Here is a 17,466-nt window from a genome sequence, read left to right as displayed (position 1 = left end):
AAAACAATTCCATTATGATTGTGGTTTGATTTCAATTGTTCTCCAAATCTCACGGGATCATTTAAAATGCTGAATATTTGAATTCATGGCGCACTTCTCAATAGGTTAAATGGAATAAGTATGTATTGTATTCACTGTGACTAAGCTATTCCTTCGTGGATACGTAGATAGTTTTCTCCCCGCTGTTTTTTCTACTCTCGTATCTCGCTCCCCACTCTCCATTCTCGTGGCACCGCTTTCCAATCCCTTGAATGTGCTCACTTGTACCTATCCGAGTACCTTTTGACGCGTACATCCGAGTAAGAATTTAGTTCCTTGGTTTCTTCGGTCTCACCACCTTTCAAAATATGCGCTCGCTCCCCTACTCCGTGAATGCTTCTCATCCACATCCAGGCAGCTCCCCGCTGGCCGCCGCTAGGGCGTGTGGCGGGGGGTGTCGGAACACCACCCGTGCGACTGCATGCGACCCCGACGAAAAACACGCCAATGCACACCACACAGACGCAACTATACTACCGCGAAGCCCAACCAAACTCACACGCAAGTTAATGCACGCCCACCTCCGAACACACAAGATGTCCACGCGTCGTCCAATCTAGTTCCCCCTCGCAACGACGTCGACCCTGTTACCACCACGACTCTTGATTGTCGGAGGAAAGAACGAATATCTGTGTCTATCTGTCCTGGAGTCCTCCCTTTCCCCAACCGTTAGGTCCAACCTGCCTCAAGGAATCATGCGGGGCCCTGACAATTCCCTTTAGGAATCAAAACAGCAAGAAACGAAAGTCGCTTAAGAAATATTAAAAATATTGAATTTACGAGTCGGAACAAAATTAAAAATTGCAAATATATTAGGTATATTCGTAGGTGCGTGCGTATATTAGTTGGTAGTTTTTGTGTTTGAATATGTGTGTGGAGTAAGTGTTCTTGAATGCATGTATACCATGTTTTGTTTGTGGATAGTATAAATTTGTGGCTTTTGCATGCAGCTTTTTTTTTTCTTTCTTAATTACGGGTGGTGTCCTAACACGCCCGTGCGCCACGCGCCCTTGCGGAGTATTAAGCCGATGTAGGGCGTGAGTCGTGGTTAATCTCTTGTGTTCTGAACCTTGCCGAAAGTCTTGAAGCCACGCTCGTTCTCTTCTCGACTCCCCCAGAAGGCGGCGGCGCATTCCGAGGGGGGCCCGAACAAAGCGAAACCGCCACGGCCCCTCACACACCCCAAACACCCGACCGAGCCCTAGGCGGCTCCGCTCCCCAAGTAGAATTTCTTCGATTTTGGTCAATAAGAGTACCACCGCTGCCCCCCTTCCCCCCTCAGGTTACCGGACCCTTTTTTAACTTCTTGCTATGATCGCTCCAGTTATCCTAATGTCTTTTACATTTCCTCTCTTCACCTCCCGATTAATGTTTTTTGATTTCTCTTTGCTCAACCCGTCGTGCTTCTTGTGCTAACATTCTATGGCTCTATTCTAACCCTTGCGGTCCTCTCGCATACCTTCCCTGCTCATTCTAATGCTCTCGCTCCCCAAGGATTCCCTGTATCGGCGACTGAGGAGGTCCTGCCTCTCGCGCTGCCGGGCACGACACCCCGGCCGAATCCCGTAGTTACCCGGATTTACTATTTCCATGCTTTTATCGATAATTGTTCAGAGGATAAATAATTGAGGTTGTGATCTTTTTCCTCGATTCATGGCAATGAGAAATGTTAGAATTTATTTTAGGAGGGTGTGAGAGAGGGTGGATGGCTCTCCGGCGTGTAAATATTCCGAAGATCGCTCGTTTTTATCCGAGTTAGAAGCACCCATGCGTTAGCGACCCCCCACCCCTGCGAGGGAGGCTCGACCACTCCTCGGGGGCGGGAAGCTTCGCCCCGCGGCGATCACGCCCCCCCCCCAACGGCCGCCCACTGGAATCGATGCCTAGAAGGTGTCGACGCCTCGTCCAGTTTGATGGATTCGCGGGTAAATAGTGAGTACCAGGCCAGACCATCGGAGTCGCCAATGGACGCGCCGTGGAAGGCTGTCGCTTCTTCGGGATAGCCCGAAGTTTATGTCCGAACTCTAAATGGAATTAGGGCGACGATCTGCTTGGGCTGTTTCACTTGGATAGCCGATGATGTGGTCGGACTGTCTGTGCAGTATGCTCCCCGGCCATATGCGATGAGAAACATTTCGATTCGAGTACGGCGTGGGAATTTTGTTCCCCCGCTCCGGATGTTCTCTCTCTCTCATCCTCCCTCTCCCTTGGCGGAAGCTCAGCCAGCAAAATACCTGCTCTCGCTCGAGGCGCAGAAGTGCGGCCCTCGGCTTCCCTCGCCCCCTCCACGGGCCGCTGTCGGGGTCGCGTCCCAGTTCACAAGCCGCTGGTTTTTCTCCGACGAGTGCGCGGCTGTGCGATCCTCCCACGCCCGGTGGAAGACGTGATTTCTTCAGCGGGTGCTCGTCCCTCGCCGTCGACCAGCTTTCCGATTCCATTCGGCGGTTCGAGGCCTCTTCTCGCACGGCCCCGACGATGCTGCCACACTGGGCTGCCAGCATTTCTTCCCCTGTATCATGAAAGTGGGCGGGGAATTCGTAAAATCAGTTAGGTTCGCTGATGAGCAAGCTAAAGTTTGTCAGTCAGCCAAGGCGTTCCAAGCATTGCTGAGTGAATTGGAAATTCAGTGCGACAGGTATGGGATGAGAATCAATATTAATAAAAACAAAGGTTTTGCGATTTTCTAGAAAGGAAAAGGCTAAGCTAAACATTGAAATAGGAGGGCAAAAACTAGAGCAGGTAGAGCAATTTACGTATCTCGTAAATGCTTTGGACCAACACGGTCAAAGTAGTAGGGACGTAAGGAGAAGAATTGCGCGAGGCTAAGAGGCTTTCACAAGGAGGAGGGAGTTGGAGCCAGGGACGTTGAGTAAGGATATTAAGAAAAGACTCAAAAACTTTGATATGGAGCGTAGCTATGTACGGCGTGGAAAACGTGGTCATTGAAGCAGGAGGATAGACATAGATTGAAGGCTTTTGAGGTGTGGGTGTGGAGAAGAATGGAGAAGGTGAAATTGACAGAGAAAAAAACAAATGAGGAAGTGCTTGGTATGGTGGGAGAGGACAGGGGTTTGTTGTGAGAGAAATCCTATGGAGGCAGGAAGTGGAAGAAGGGGGTATTGACCGGCACTGGGATGTTGATGACTGTGATAGAGGGGAGAATGTTCGGCAAACGAGGAAAGGGAAGGAACAGGATAGGCGTGTTGGACGGGATGAAGGGAGGAAGAAAGTACTGAAATGATGAAGAGGGACCTGAGGTAGAGTAGGGTGTTGCGTTTTGTTAGGAGTCACGAAATATTTAATTAGTAGCTGTGTCCATTGAAAAACCTACCTTAACCGGTAGATTACCATATAATAATAATATAATATTTGGACGGCACAATAGAACACAAAGAAAATAGTAACACTTAAAAGGACACTCACATTGTAAATTGTTTAAGCCTTCGGCCTTTTCCGAGGCTTTCTTCAAGTAGGAGTCTTACTTGAAGAAGGCCTCGGAGAAGGCCGAAAGCAGGAGAAAGTCGGAAGAAAGGCAACACGCTTCCTGTCATTTGGGATAAGGCAATGGCTGAAGCAACTATTTCTGCATCTCCACGTCAGATATGCACATTATTTGCTATCATCCTTTCGACATGCTTCCCATCCAATCTACGTGACCTGTCAGAAGACATTTTACATCGACTTAGTGTGAGTACAGAAATCTTGGTATGGGGGAAAATGAGGAGATGCATAACCAAGGCTTTGCTGTTGATTGAAGGCATGTGTTACCTCATGAGCGGCAGTTTAAAAGTGAAGTTAGAATGGCTCTACCAATTTCAATGATATTTGATTTTTTGGATTCGTCTCAGCCCAGAATAGCAGAATAACAATTAAAAAATCATAAAAGTATCGCATCATAATATCGTATCAATGATTTGTTTTTTTTCAGCTATTTAATGACTGAGCTTCGTAACAATACTAAAAGCATTGAGAGAATTGTTGAGAATTCAACTCGAGTAAATTCGAGCTAAAACCAGCTCGAGTTGACACGTCACTATTAGTGCCTGTAAACAAATCAAAGACAACAAGCAAACATTTAGGTCACCCGTCAATTTCTTTGCTTCATATTATTATGCCGCAATGCAGAAGATCTAACCTTTTCCAACAAACCTGTAATGCAATTAGGCTTCGGAACATAATCAACTCAAACGAATGTACCCCTGCTGAACCCCCAACAGAAGGAAGTATATGATACTTTAATGAAGGTAATTGATGATGGAAATGATGGCTTTATTTTTCCTGGATGTCCGTGGTGAAACTGGGAAGACAATCCTTATACCATTGCTTTTGAACACTGTTCGTGTGAGATCGGACTTTGCTGCAGCAATTGCTTCTTCTGGCATAGCGGCCACATTGTTGGAAGGATGCCGTACGGCTCATTCAACGTTAAAGTTGCCGTGGAACCTACAATATTCGGAACAAGTGACATGTAACATTTCAAAACAGTCCGCAATGGCCAATATGTTAGTAGCATCTAAAATTATATGGGACGAATGCACGATGGCGCACAAACGCGCATTGGAAGCACTTGACCGGACATTGAAAGATCTGCGCAATGACTCGAGGTCCTTTGGTGGCGCTTTTTATAATTTTACTGTCTGGCGATTTCGGCCAAACACAGCCTTTCATTCCAAGATCGACTGCTGCCAATGAAATAAATGCTTGCCTCAAATCATCAAATCTTTGGCGCTATGTGAAGAAACTTCAATTAACAACAAACATGAGAGTTGCTTTGCTGATCGATCCGTCTGCTGATGATTTCTCCAAGTAATTGTTGACTATCGGTAATGGCCGTATTCCTGTCGACGAATCGAGCGGATTGATTTCATTTCCTCGGAATTTTTGCAATTTCGTTTCATCGAAAGATGAGCTCATCAACAGAGTGTTCCCGAACATCATTGATGACTACAAAAACCACTAATGATTGACTGAGCGAGCAATTTTGGCGGTTAAGAAAAAAGATGTGGATGACTTAAACTTAGTTATTCAGAATTAAATCGTTGGTACTCTGCATTCATTCAAATCTATTGACTGTGTAACAAACGAAGACGAAGTCACCAACTATCCATCTACTATTACTATACCAGGCACATCCAAGGAGTACTATTGCACTCCTTGGATGTGCCTGGCTTACCACCGGGCAATTTACAGCTAGAGGTTGGCTAGAGGTGGTCGCGATGCTTTGAAACCTTAACCAACCAGAACTATGCAATGAAACGCATTTGGGGATAAGAAGTGCTGATCAATGTGATTTACGCGACTATACTCAAAGGAAAATTCAAAGATGAAAAAATCTCATTCCGAGGATACCTATGATCCCCACCGATATGGACTTCGATTTTAACCGAAAAAATTTCCTATTTGTGTTGTATTTGCGATGACGATTAAGAAATCACAAGGCCATTGGTTGAGTATTTGTGGTCTGAGTCTAGAAAATCCATGTTTTTCTCATGGTCAATTATATGTGGCAAGTTCACGTGTTGGTAAACCATCCGCTTTATCTGTTCTTGCGCCGGATAAAAAAATGCTGTATATCAGAATGTGCACGATTCAAGAGAATAAACCCGAATGTACAGGTATACATGAATACATTTAATAAAAAAATTTTTTCTGACATGCCATTGTAATACTTACTTTTGTAGTTTCATTGATTTTTTTCTTTTTCTATTATAACAAGTCAAATATGATTAAAATCGATACGGCCGTTCTTGATTTATAAATGGTGTAACTAAACTGCTCATTGATTGTAAGGCGGTACGAAGTTCGCCGGGTCAGTTAGTATATATGTATGTTTATATATATATATATATATATATGTGTGTGTGTGTGTGTGTATATGTATGTATATATATATATATGTATGTATATATATATATATATATATATATATATATATATATATATATATATTCACTCATTTATATAGAAACAGATATAAGGAAAAGGGATAGGAACACACATAAAGGACGAACACAGGAGAGGTGGGGAAGGCGGCATCAAGCAGATCACGAATGTAAAAATATTTCCTAATATATATATAATACACACACACACGCAAAATGGTTAAATGCATGCAGGTATATGCAGATATTATTGTTTCTCCTTGTGCTTTCATTATTTCCAAACTAGAACAAAGGTCTCTGCGGCAAACGATTCACGTCGAACGAGGTCATCGCTAACGCAGATGCATATTTTGAGGACCTCCCGAAATCTTAATTTTTGGACGGATGATAAATGTTGGATAAAAACTGGGAAAAATGTACCGAGCTAAAAGGGTATTCTGTTGTAATTGAAAAAAATCGACCCAAATTAATTGGTTTTCTAGTTTTTTCCTAAGGACTTATTGAACTACTAATAAAATGATTAGAACTGGGAAAATGCAAGAGAGATGGAAAGAATACGGCATAAAGAAAAACTATTGCTAAAGACATTAGACCAGCAAGCTTAGGCATAGAAAGAATAAGTTTAGGGTTATTCGCAGAAACAAAGGCGCAGATGTACATGTAAAACGCCCTTATATTCACATATATATTAGTTAGACTAGATTATGGTCAGTCACAGATTTAGGAATGAATGGGTTATAGATCCGCATGTTTCAGCACCGAGGTCTCGCAAATTATTCGTACTCCTACATACATTGGTCGCTTGGATCATGCATATAAAATTCGGTAGATAGATGCCAGAACTAGCCGCCTCAAGGACTCCTTCTTCCCACGGACAATACGGGATAGGAACTGCAGGGTTATGGATAGCAAAAATTTCACTTGCCACCCTCAAATTCTAGGGAATAATTAGTTTTACTTAAATTCATGCTCTTCCACTAACCTTATGTGTTTTGTTGTCAAAACCCATTCTTTCTGAATGACCTCATTCGTGTTCTGTTCATCTGTTTTTAAGTCTCCTTTTCAATCCCTCGTCCCTCTCCGCGGCGGGAAATTCCTGCTACCTGCAACGTTGGGTCGTATTCCCTGCCTTGTACAGTCTCTTCGGGGGTAGAGTGTGTTGTGGTGCATGTTCATGTGGTAGTGATGTTTCACATTCTTGCTTGTTGTGTCTTGGCTTCCGTGTTGTAGGATGGCTTTCGTGCTGCATCATGGGGTGCATTTGTTTGTTGTTTTGCGGTATATGTGTTTGCATGAGTGTTGGATGAAGGGATTTTTGCATGAGTGTGTGCGCTGCTGTGGGTGTAATTTTCCACGTTGTTGTTTTGCATGTGGTATTGTTCCTTTTTACGGTTGGTGACCTAACACCCCCCGCCACACGCCCTTGCGGCGGCTTGCGGGGTATAATGTAGATGTAGGAATACCATATTTTTTTAAGTTTCCCGGGAGATGATGCAGATTCAGACTGTTATTAAGTGCAAATGAAGCGTATATTTTTAAGGCGTAATTTAGATATACGATGATATAACAGGGAAGACGAATGATAAAACGAAAGCATACCACAACGAAAAGACAGGAATAGCTGGAGGCAGTGGAAACAATGATGAGCGACACAGGGCACAGTAGGAAGAAGAATGGGACATTTGGAGAAGGTTTCGCAAACTGTACTTCGTGCATGCAATTTTAATAATTAGACGTCTTTTGTGTCAACAGAAAATGCCATGATTAACCATCAGGAACTTTACAAATGGCTGTGAAAAGCGGTAGGAACAGTATTCATTTCTTCGCAGCTGTCAGAGGCAATCATCGCATCCAGCCAGCGGTTTGACAATTGCCGAACCTGCGCAGAATTGACATCCCGGCAGATACTCATCCACATCTAGATCAATATCCTGCGAGCCACCAAAAAGGTGGGTGGCACGGGGTGCATCACTAGGAGGAAAGGTTAAGGGATGAGGGGGTTAGGGTTTTTCAAATGGATGGGGAAAGGTGGGGGGAACCTGCAAAAAATATATAAATATAATAGTATAACTATGCGCAGTCGCCTACCTTGTAGGTTAATACTTGTTACGTCGAGCCGACTAGTGGTGGATTTCGATTACAAGCATTCTGGTCTCTTATTTTTCTTGGAAAAAATGACCTATTAAACCTGTCATGCTTGCAGCCTATCTCTATAATCTTATATTCGTGATCCCTCCGCCCGTAATGCGTTGGGGTTCGTATTATGTTCTTGATGTCATTGGAAAAGGACACATCTTTAAATGTTTTTGATAAGTTTAATCTATATTGTAAATGGATTATTATTAGGTAATAAAATTAGGTAATGTAGGTATTATTAGGTTAAGGTAGGTTTTTGGATGGATACAGTTACTGCATAAATATTTTGTGACTCCTAACAAAACACAAAATCCAGCATCCTACTCTATATCAGGTCCCTCTTCATCTCTGAGTACTTTCTTCCTCCCTTCATCCCGTCCAACATCCCTATCCTGTTCCTTCCCTTTCCTCTTTTGCCCAACATTCTCCCCTCTATCACAGTTTTCAACATCCCACTGCCGGTCAACACCCCCTTCATCCACTTTTCCTGCCTCCATAGGATTCCTCCCAACAAACCCCTCTCTTCGCCCACCATACCAAGTACTTCCTCATTTGTTTTCTTCTCTGTCCATTTCACCTTCTCCATTCTTCTCCACACCCACATTTCAAAAGCCTCCAATCTACGTCTATCCTCCTGCTTCAATGACCACGTTTCCGCACCGTACATAGCTACGCTCCATATCAAAGTTTTTACGAGTCTTTTCTTAACATCCTTACTCAAAGTCCCTGTCATCAACTCCCTCCTCCTTGTGAAAGCCTCTTTGCCTAGCGCAATTCTTCTCCTTATGTCCCTACTACTTTGACCGTGTTGGTCCAAAACACTACCGAGACACGTAAACTGTTCTACCTGCTCTATTTTTGGCCCACCTATTTTAATGTTAAGCTTGGCCTTTTTCTTTCTAGAAAATCGCATAACCTTTGTTTTATTAATATTGATTCTCATCCCATACCTGTCGCACTGAATTTCCAATTCACTCAGCAATGCTTGCAACCCCTTGGGTTGACTGACAAACTAAAGCTTGGTCATCAGCAAACCAAACTGATTTTACGAATTCCCCGCCGACTTTCATTCCTACCTCCAGTTCTTCTCATGCCTCTTTAATCATTTCCTCTGCATACAGGTTGAACAGCAACGGTGATAATGAGCAACCCTGCCTTACACCTCTTCCAAACACTGCCCATCCGGACTTCCCGTTCCCCACCCGCACCTGAGCAGTCTGAGACAGGTACAGGTTGCGGATTAGCCTCCTTTCCCTCCAATCTATTCCTATTTTCTGCAATATACTCAATAGTTTTTCCCAATTCACGCTATCAAACGCTTTTTCGAAATCTACGAAACAGGCAAATACCTCCTGGTTGTGTTCTATATTCCTCTCGATTAATAATCTCATTACTGCAATGGCATCACGCGTACCTCTCCCCTTCCTAAACCCAAACTGATCATCCCCTAAGTAATCATTTGCTCTACTCTCTATCCTTTTGTTTATGATCCTAAGAACAACTTTAGCTGCGTGGGATATCAGAGTTATTGTCCTGTAGTCCTCACATGATGTAGCCTTTAACTTTTACTGAATAGGAACTAAAACTGATCTCACAAAGTGTTCCGGCCAGATTCCTTCCTCATAGATACTACGAATCAGCCCATATAGCCTCTTCCTCCCACACTTTCCTAAACATTTCAATAGTTCCCTTGGAATGTTATCCACCCTCATGGCTTTATTTATTTTCATCTCACTTAATGCCTTTTCTATCTATCTCATCGTCTAGTATGCCTGGACCTAAGCTATCTTCCTCTACGTCTTATTCTTTTTCAATGTCTAACTTTGTTGGTCGAAGTTCTGCACTATACAGTTCTTCTATATGCTCCTGCCATCTCTCTTGGATCTTTCCTGTGTCAACTATTATCTTACCCTCATCACCATCTCTTCCTTCGCCTACCGTCGCATTCCATATATATATATATATATATATATATATATATATATATATATATATATATATATATATATATATATATATATATATATATATATATAATTATATATATATATAATTATATATATAATTATATATATAATTATATATATATTTCGGCGTCGCCGAAGAGCGTTCCATTTCGAAGATATTTTATATATATATATGTATATACATATATATATATATATATATATATATATACATATAATATAATATATAATAAAAAGTGTAAATCTGACAGTTGTTAATAATACCAGCGTTGCTATTTATATATTCAGTCCAATAAAGAAAACACGATAATTTATTTTTGCATGAAATTTCGCATGTTCTTGAACCAATTTTTGTGACACTTTTTCCACTCCGATTGAGTTAACTCCAATTATGAATGCATAAACGGCTTCTTCAAGCGCCGAAAAACGTCCACGCAATTTTTTCTTGATAAAGAAGCCATTTGGTGCTAAATCAGGGCTGTACGGAAAATGACCCATATATTCGAAGTTTTGGTCTGTCAAATAGGTACTAGTTGTTTCAGCCGATGTGCTAGAGCCTGCCAGTTGCCATGATTAAGAATGATCCTTCGTGGTCGCTTCTTTTTCCATATTTCACCAAGGCCCGCTGGCAAACAATTGCTCGTGTACCGTTCAGAATTCCTGCCTTTGTGTTGCTCTAATGTTACGGTTACCATATGTCCGGTCATTTCGAAGAAACAGGCGATCATTTGCTTTGTGCACGAATCACTTTCGTCCGATTTGGCTCGTCTTGGAAGATCCATGCAGTGGATTGCTGTTTTGTTTCGGGCTCATACGCATAGATCCAAGATTCGTCACCTGTTTAGATGTTGTATACAGTTTTTGATGCGCCCCGATTGTATTTGTTGAGAATTTCTTTGCACCAATCGTCACGGGCATCTTTTTGAGCTTTTGTCAAATTATGCGGAATCCAAGGCGAACAAATTTTTTTCACAGCTTTCACATGTTCATGCAATATCTTATTGATGCTCGTCATATTAATCTCTAAGGATGCCTCAATCTCACGATAAGTCACATGACGATATTCCTCGACTAGTTCTTGCACAGCATCAATTTTTTCCGGCACAACTGATTTTGAACGACCTTCACGAATTTCGTCGCTGAGCGAACAGCGCCTTCAGACTCATAAAGTGGATTGCTGTTTTGTTTCGGACTCATACACATAGATCCAAGATTCGTGTTGTCAAGGCTCAAAATATGAATAGTAACCCTCGTAATGTACACGAAATTAACATTAGCGGGCAAAGACAAAAACGCCCAAAAAAGAAAAGAAACTCACTAGTTGTCGAATTTTCGGTGGTGGAAGCCACCTTTCTCAAAAAGAGGAGGAAGAAACTCTAATGTTTATACATTTGAGCCTCATTGACTTGATCAATGTTTGTATACACACACATTGATTAACACAAAGAAAGGACACGAGCATTTATGACGCTTTGACGGCATGGTCGTCATCATCCGAATACCGTTCTCGGGGAAGAGCGGATAGGACATGTGCGGGGGAGAGGTGAGGGAAGGAGAGGTAAGGGACCATAGCAAATGGACAAGGGGGTGGGAGGGGATATGTAGGCAGCTATTGGATGCATTCAGTGGGCTTGGTTCAGTTCGGGGGGTTTAAATGACTGGGACACCCAGATGCGCCATCTCGCGGGTTCTCACCTCTATTATACTAGCAGATTTGAGAAGGGTTTCAATCACCGAAACAGAGAAGCAGTCATCAAAGGATTGGTTGTGGGAAGCAGTGTGAGTAGGGGTGGGATAGTTAAGGCGGGTGGGAGATTTGGTAGAATATCGGTGGTTATTCATACGGAGGGAAAGGGTGTTCGTGAATTCGCCCACGTAGAAGGCTGAGCAGAAGTTACAGGAGAGGCGATATATAATGTTTTTTGAGGTGCAAGTGGCGACCGGTTGGGAGTTGGTTATAAGGGAGGGGGAGGGTCTTAGGAGATGACAGCATTTGCAGCGTGAATAATTGGGAAGAGTTCACGGATTAAATGTTTAATTTGGTGGGTTCCGATTAAGGAAGTGGTGATAAGGCTAGGACATTTTGGGCGGTTTGGTTTGGGGAGAGCAGTGTATTGGGTTGACGGTTTGAGGATTTTACTGTTCAGTAGTTTATCAGGGTACCTGCGTTTCCTGAGATTGTCATATAGCTGGTCCATGTATTTCTGTTGGGAGGGGATATTTGAGGAGAAATGGTAGGTTGCGGGGCGTTTTTAACGTAACGGAGGAACATTGGGGAAAAAAAGTTTTGGTAAAATGTTATCATCCTATAAAACCTCTACCGTTTCCTCAAGAACCACAATTCCAGCACCAATCTTCTTCCAATGTGCCCGAGACAAGGGCTCCTCCTCCGCCGACATTGCCACCCTCACCCAAGAACCACACTCACATCTGAATCCTTCCCAAAATACGCAAAGCTGATATCCCAGACCGACCAATTGTTTCCTCGCGTAACTCACCGATAGAGAGAATCCACGTGCCTACACTCTACCATCTCATGTTAAAGATACTTGCCATTTTCTCTATTGCCTCCACTTACTCTCTCTCCCTCTTGACACCCGAATCATGAATAGAAGTTACATCCCCCTGCACCTCAATCCCTCGCCCTGACGATAGGGGGCGCCCGAGGAAGAATAGGAGCTTGCTGCTCAATCGACGTCGAATTATCTTCGACTGAGGCGAACGGATGAGAGTGGATGATGCCTGGGCTGTTTGCCTGGCTGGATTCCCCGGGTATGGGGGGGCGGTGGAGTGGGTGGAGGCTTGCTTCGTGGTTGCCACGAGGGCGGCAGGTGGGTGGGACGATTGCGGGACCTGCGGGTGGATATTTGCGCGAGCCATATCTACTCAATACGAGGGTCATCCGGAAAGTAGTACCCGTTCGTGCCGCATGAAGTGCTGACGACGCGAGTAGCCGCTGGACGAGGTCAGATAGCTTCAGTGGCTTGTCTGCCTTCTCTGAGCCAAGTTGCGTGACGCTAGCATTGCCTGTGTTGTTTCTGTGATTGTTTACAATGTTTAAAAAAATTGAGAACGCCGCCAGTTGTGAAGTGAGGGCAGTGATTAAATTCCTCAATGCAAGAAACGTTCGCCCATGTGATATTCATCGCCAATTAAAGGAGGTGTATGGAGACAATGTAATGGACGAGTCGTCTGTTCGGCGGTGGTGTCGCAACTTCAACATGGGGAGGGGGAACACACACGACGATGAGCGTTCGGAGAGACCGTCTGTCATTACAGACCAACTGGTGAGCTCAGTTGACGAATTCGTGAGGAACGATCGGCGCGTCACAATTGATGACATCTGTGAGCATTTTCCCAATGTTTCTCGAACAATTGTTCATGAAATTGTTAAACACCATCTGCATTATGCAAAAATTTGTGCAAGATGGGTCCCTCGCGTATCTCAATGAGCTGGCGGCGAAGGACTATGCAGCAGGAATACAGAAACTTGTCACACGTTATGACAAATGCCTTAATTTGCTTGGAGATTATGTTGAGAAGTAGTTTAAAGTATCCTCTTTCAAATAAATTTTTTTATGTTTGTTAATATTTACTTTTGTGTCTTTATTTCACGAACGGGTACTACTTTCCGGATGACCCTCGTACATCTACTCAATACCCCGCAACCCGCCGCAAGGGCATGTGGCGGGGGTTATCGTTCATTAGCGACCGCCTAAAACCTAGACTCAATGGGTGAATTATCGTACGTTTGGCTGAGGGACTTTAAAGAATGACTCGTGTCAAAATTCACGACGGTGTGTAAGTTTATCGGGCAAAAGCAGCTTTCCTAACATCTTCCTTTATTGCGCGAATTATAATCTTAGACTTTGATGTCAACCCGAAGTTTGTTTTCTCTCGAATCTTCATCGTTTTTCGCTTGTCATTCAATCCTTTCGTGGCCGTTTACTTCCGTATCTCTCTCACTATTCTCTCTAAGTATTGCATTCGTGGCCTCACGCTGTTGCAACCAGATTTCTGACTTCCGCCCTTGCTTTCTGTTCTTCCTTTGAGTGAACGACAGAATACCAGGGGAGGTTCTGCATGTTGCGGTGGCTAGCGTACTGCTTTCCCACCCAGGAGGCCCGGACTACGAATCCCGGAGGCGGCTGATTTTTTTCAGTGGTATCCCGATCCCTGTATTGTGGTGCTACGTGGTGGAGCGCACTTTAAGTGAGTGCACCGTCTGTCGGATGGGACGTTAAACTGCGGACTCCTTGGCGCCGCTAGTTATTAGAGCGGGTCGACGCCGGGTTTCCCTCCTTTCCCGTCCATCCCCAATGACCCCGGACGTCGGTCGCCTCCCCTCCATCTATTCACACTGCAGTGATGGAATGTGCGAGTGGACCGTCTCCTCTCCGCACTGCTTTCCACGCCTCACTTCCCCGTATTCCTCGACTCTTTTCGTCCGCGGTGACTCACTCTGTCGGATTCATTGTTCTGGAACTTCACATTTCCATTCCCACTGATCGTGTATTTCATCTCGTATTAATTTTCTATATTTCACCAAAGTACAGACGCAGGTCCCTAGACATTTTGCGAAGTGAGCTTTTTCAGCCGAGCCCCGAGGAGGCAGCACACGTGCTGATTGGGATCCCCTTGTCGTTCGCTCCCGCAGCCTTCTCCCCCGCCGCCAGCTACCCCAAGCGAGGGACTTGGCCTTCGCGGAGTCCCGGAGGGGGCGGCGGAGATGTGTGCCCCCTCTCGATCGCTTGGCTCTTTGCTGCACAGGGCGGTGCCATTGGTATCTTTTATCATTTTTGGATTGCGGTGCGGATTTGGGAAATATTGTGAATATTTCAATGAAAGAATACGTTTGTATCATTTAAGCAATCATCGGAAGAGGATGGGTATAGTTTTGTAGCGGTCGAAGTGGAGATAAAAATTCCACGGTGCACTCCTATTTTCGGCCATGGTATCCTGATGGTAATTGATGTCGCACTTCACATTAATTGGAAGATTGTTCTTCGTTATCGAACATTTATCCAAACTTGCGAGAAAATATGGTCTTGTTTTCAGTTATCGTTGTTGAATTTCGGTGATCGTGAAGTCGCCTTTTAATATCGTACATTTTCCTAGCCACCTTACTCAAATACATCATGTTGCAATGCAATAACATATTACTATTCCCGCGTTTGTGAAACTAAGGTTGTACTTCGTGTTGAATCTTTCACGATGTCCTCTTGAAATAGGTGACCATGTGTTTTGGAGTTGTCGCAAAATGTACTCGAGTGCTTCATAAGTAAGTACGTGCTCCTGATCTCCGTTCACCGGAGCAGTGATGACCCGGCGAAAGGACTGTGGAGGAGGAGCGAGTTGAGACGCGCTTCCTCCCCGCGATCGCGTCCCTCTGCCACGCTTCGGTGCATCTCGCTTTTCCCGCCAAGTTGGCGGCCGATTCGGAATCGCCAGAGTTCCATCAGCAGGCTGATATGATGGGGATTCGATTTTGTTGGCCTTCTGTTCCCCACGTGGCTCATTCTCAACTTATCACCGTATTCAGTGCTCTCCAGGATGTCCACATCGGGCCAATCAACGATAGTGCTGGGCGACTTTTGCCCCCGCGGCTGCCCCCTCCTCAGTCGTGGCTCACGTAGCAATTGGCCGCGTGGTGATTTTTTTCTGTACGTGATAGGGACCAAGAATCGTTAATTTCGTGTTATTGAATAAATGAAAAACTCCAATAGCCGTAAACAGTTGAAATAATAATAATATAACAATAATAATTATTATAATATCGTGTTAGCTCTTCTGCTTATTTTACCGTTTGACATCGTTCGATAGCAATGTATAGTGCACGTGTTTGTGTGTGTACTGTGTTTATACACGCGAAACGAGAGAGATCTCTGTCGCCTGGGCGCTCGAGACGCCATCTGCTTGTGGAGCGCCGTATTATTCATGGCTCCCCGTCCCTCCTTGTCCCGCCCAGTCGAGCGCCACCCGCCCGGATGTGCCCTCCTCGTATTATTATTGTTATTGACAACCCCTCCTGCCGCACGCCATCTTACTTTCTCACTCCTCGGCGGAATAGAAGCGTCGAGGCTTGGATATCAATTATTTGAGCGCCACATGTAAATGCGTGAATTATTCTGCATAACATGCTTGCGTCGTATATGAAATTGCGTTATAATACTTCTCCTCGACTCCTCTCTTGCTTGTGAAAATGAGGATGTATTTTGAGAAGAATATTTTACGATAATCGCTGGAAATAGGTAGCCTCGTGATCTAGTGCCCTTGTTGCAAAATTCACTCGAGTATCCCCCCATCCAAATACAAGATGCCAAATGGATCCAACCGATCGCAGAATGACCTCACCGCGAAGGGTTTTACTTCACTCTAATGGCATTGCTGTTTGAATGGCGATGGATATATTTTGTAGATTGTCGCTCTTTGGCACTTTTTTAATTTTGTTTGATCGACTTGAGACCTTGGCTGGCTGGATCCAGGCATCCTCCGAGGGGAGAGAGGGTAATTATGAATAAATATGCGCCAGGCAGTTTTATACTCGAAATAGAATTATTGAAATAACATTGCGGCAAATAATGTATTACATATTTTATGATTTGGAATTTCTGCTTTTAATGGGATTCTCTCTGTCTTGCATCTGTGTACTTTTGAGGTGTAGTCAAATGAAAACGGACCACCCGCTACAAACAAAAACAGTCCGCGAGAATCGGTGGAAACACTGTTGTCGAGTATCGATATATCGCTGTGGGATGAGGACTGCGTGGTCGCACAACTCAGGGCCGCTCGCAGTTGCAGGGTTCTAATGTCCTTCTTGTTGGTGCTCGTTCGCCTGGTCCTGTGCGTTCGTCCAGATGTAGAAGTACGGAGAGGCGAGCAAAGAAGAAGAGGGGAGAGGTGTGTGTTTCGTGTTCTGGAGGCCGAGGACGCTGTGGTAGGCGACATTCATCGTCCGTCGCATGTGTGTGCTATGGTGCGTACGCTGCGTGTCCCTGACGAGTGGTGTGCACTAGTGTCATGCATATGCAGGAGGTCACGAGAAGGGACCACCTCGCACTGCAAGGCGATGCGCGCCCAGGATAGGCCCATTGAGCCATCACCCCTGATGTGGTAGGGCGGATTGATGGCCTTGAACCCCTCGAACGAAGGCTACGTTTCAGCGATTCAGTTTGGGAACACCTCGGCATTCTCCGTACAGCCCGATGGATCTGTCACCTTGTTGTATTTTTCGTATCGTTGGTGACCTGAAGGAAGACATTCGTGGGCGTCGGTTTCATTCGTACGAGGAAGTGCAAATGGAGTTAGTGGTGCGGGTGCGATCTGCCTCTTTCTACAACACTGGAATCGACTGTTTCGTCTGCCAGTGGGATCAATCCAGAGGAACGCTTCTGGTCATTGCTTCTGAATAAAACCATTCCACGGTCACATTGTCGCGGGTC

The 17,466-nt window shown here is 44.5% G+C and overlaps 1 protein-coding gene across 2 annotated transcripts in view; it reads left to right on the top strand.

Moving 5' to 3' along the window:
* Window positions 1-17,466, top strand: part of ZnT63C (zinc transporter 63C) — a 111,465-nt gene that overhangs the window by 16,984 nt on the left and 77,015 nt on the right. Inside the window, exon 2 of one of the 2 annotated variants that reach the window (XM_071586085.1) lies at window positions 7,674-7,870. The exons of the other annotated variant lie outside the window; for it this stretch is intronic. The gene's annotated coding sequence lies outside the window, so the exon portion shown is untranslated. The remainder of the gene's footprint in view (window positions 1-7,673; window positions 7,871-17,466) is intronic. 2 annotated transcript variants of the gene reach the window in all.

Source organism: Hetaerina americana, unplaced genomic scaffold, assembly GCF_022747635.1.
Source record: "Hetaerina americana unplaced genomic scaffold, ioHetAmer1.1.p SCAF_20, whole genome shotgun sequence".
NCBI lineage: Eukaryota > Metazoa > Arthropoda > Insecta > Odonata > Calopterygidae > Hetaerina > Hetaerina americana.
This window is presented reverse-complemented; position numbering and strand designations above follow the sequence as displayed.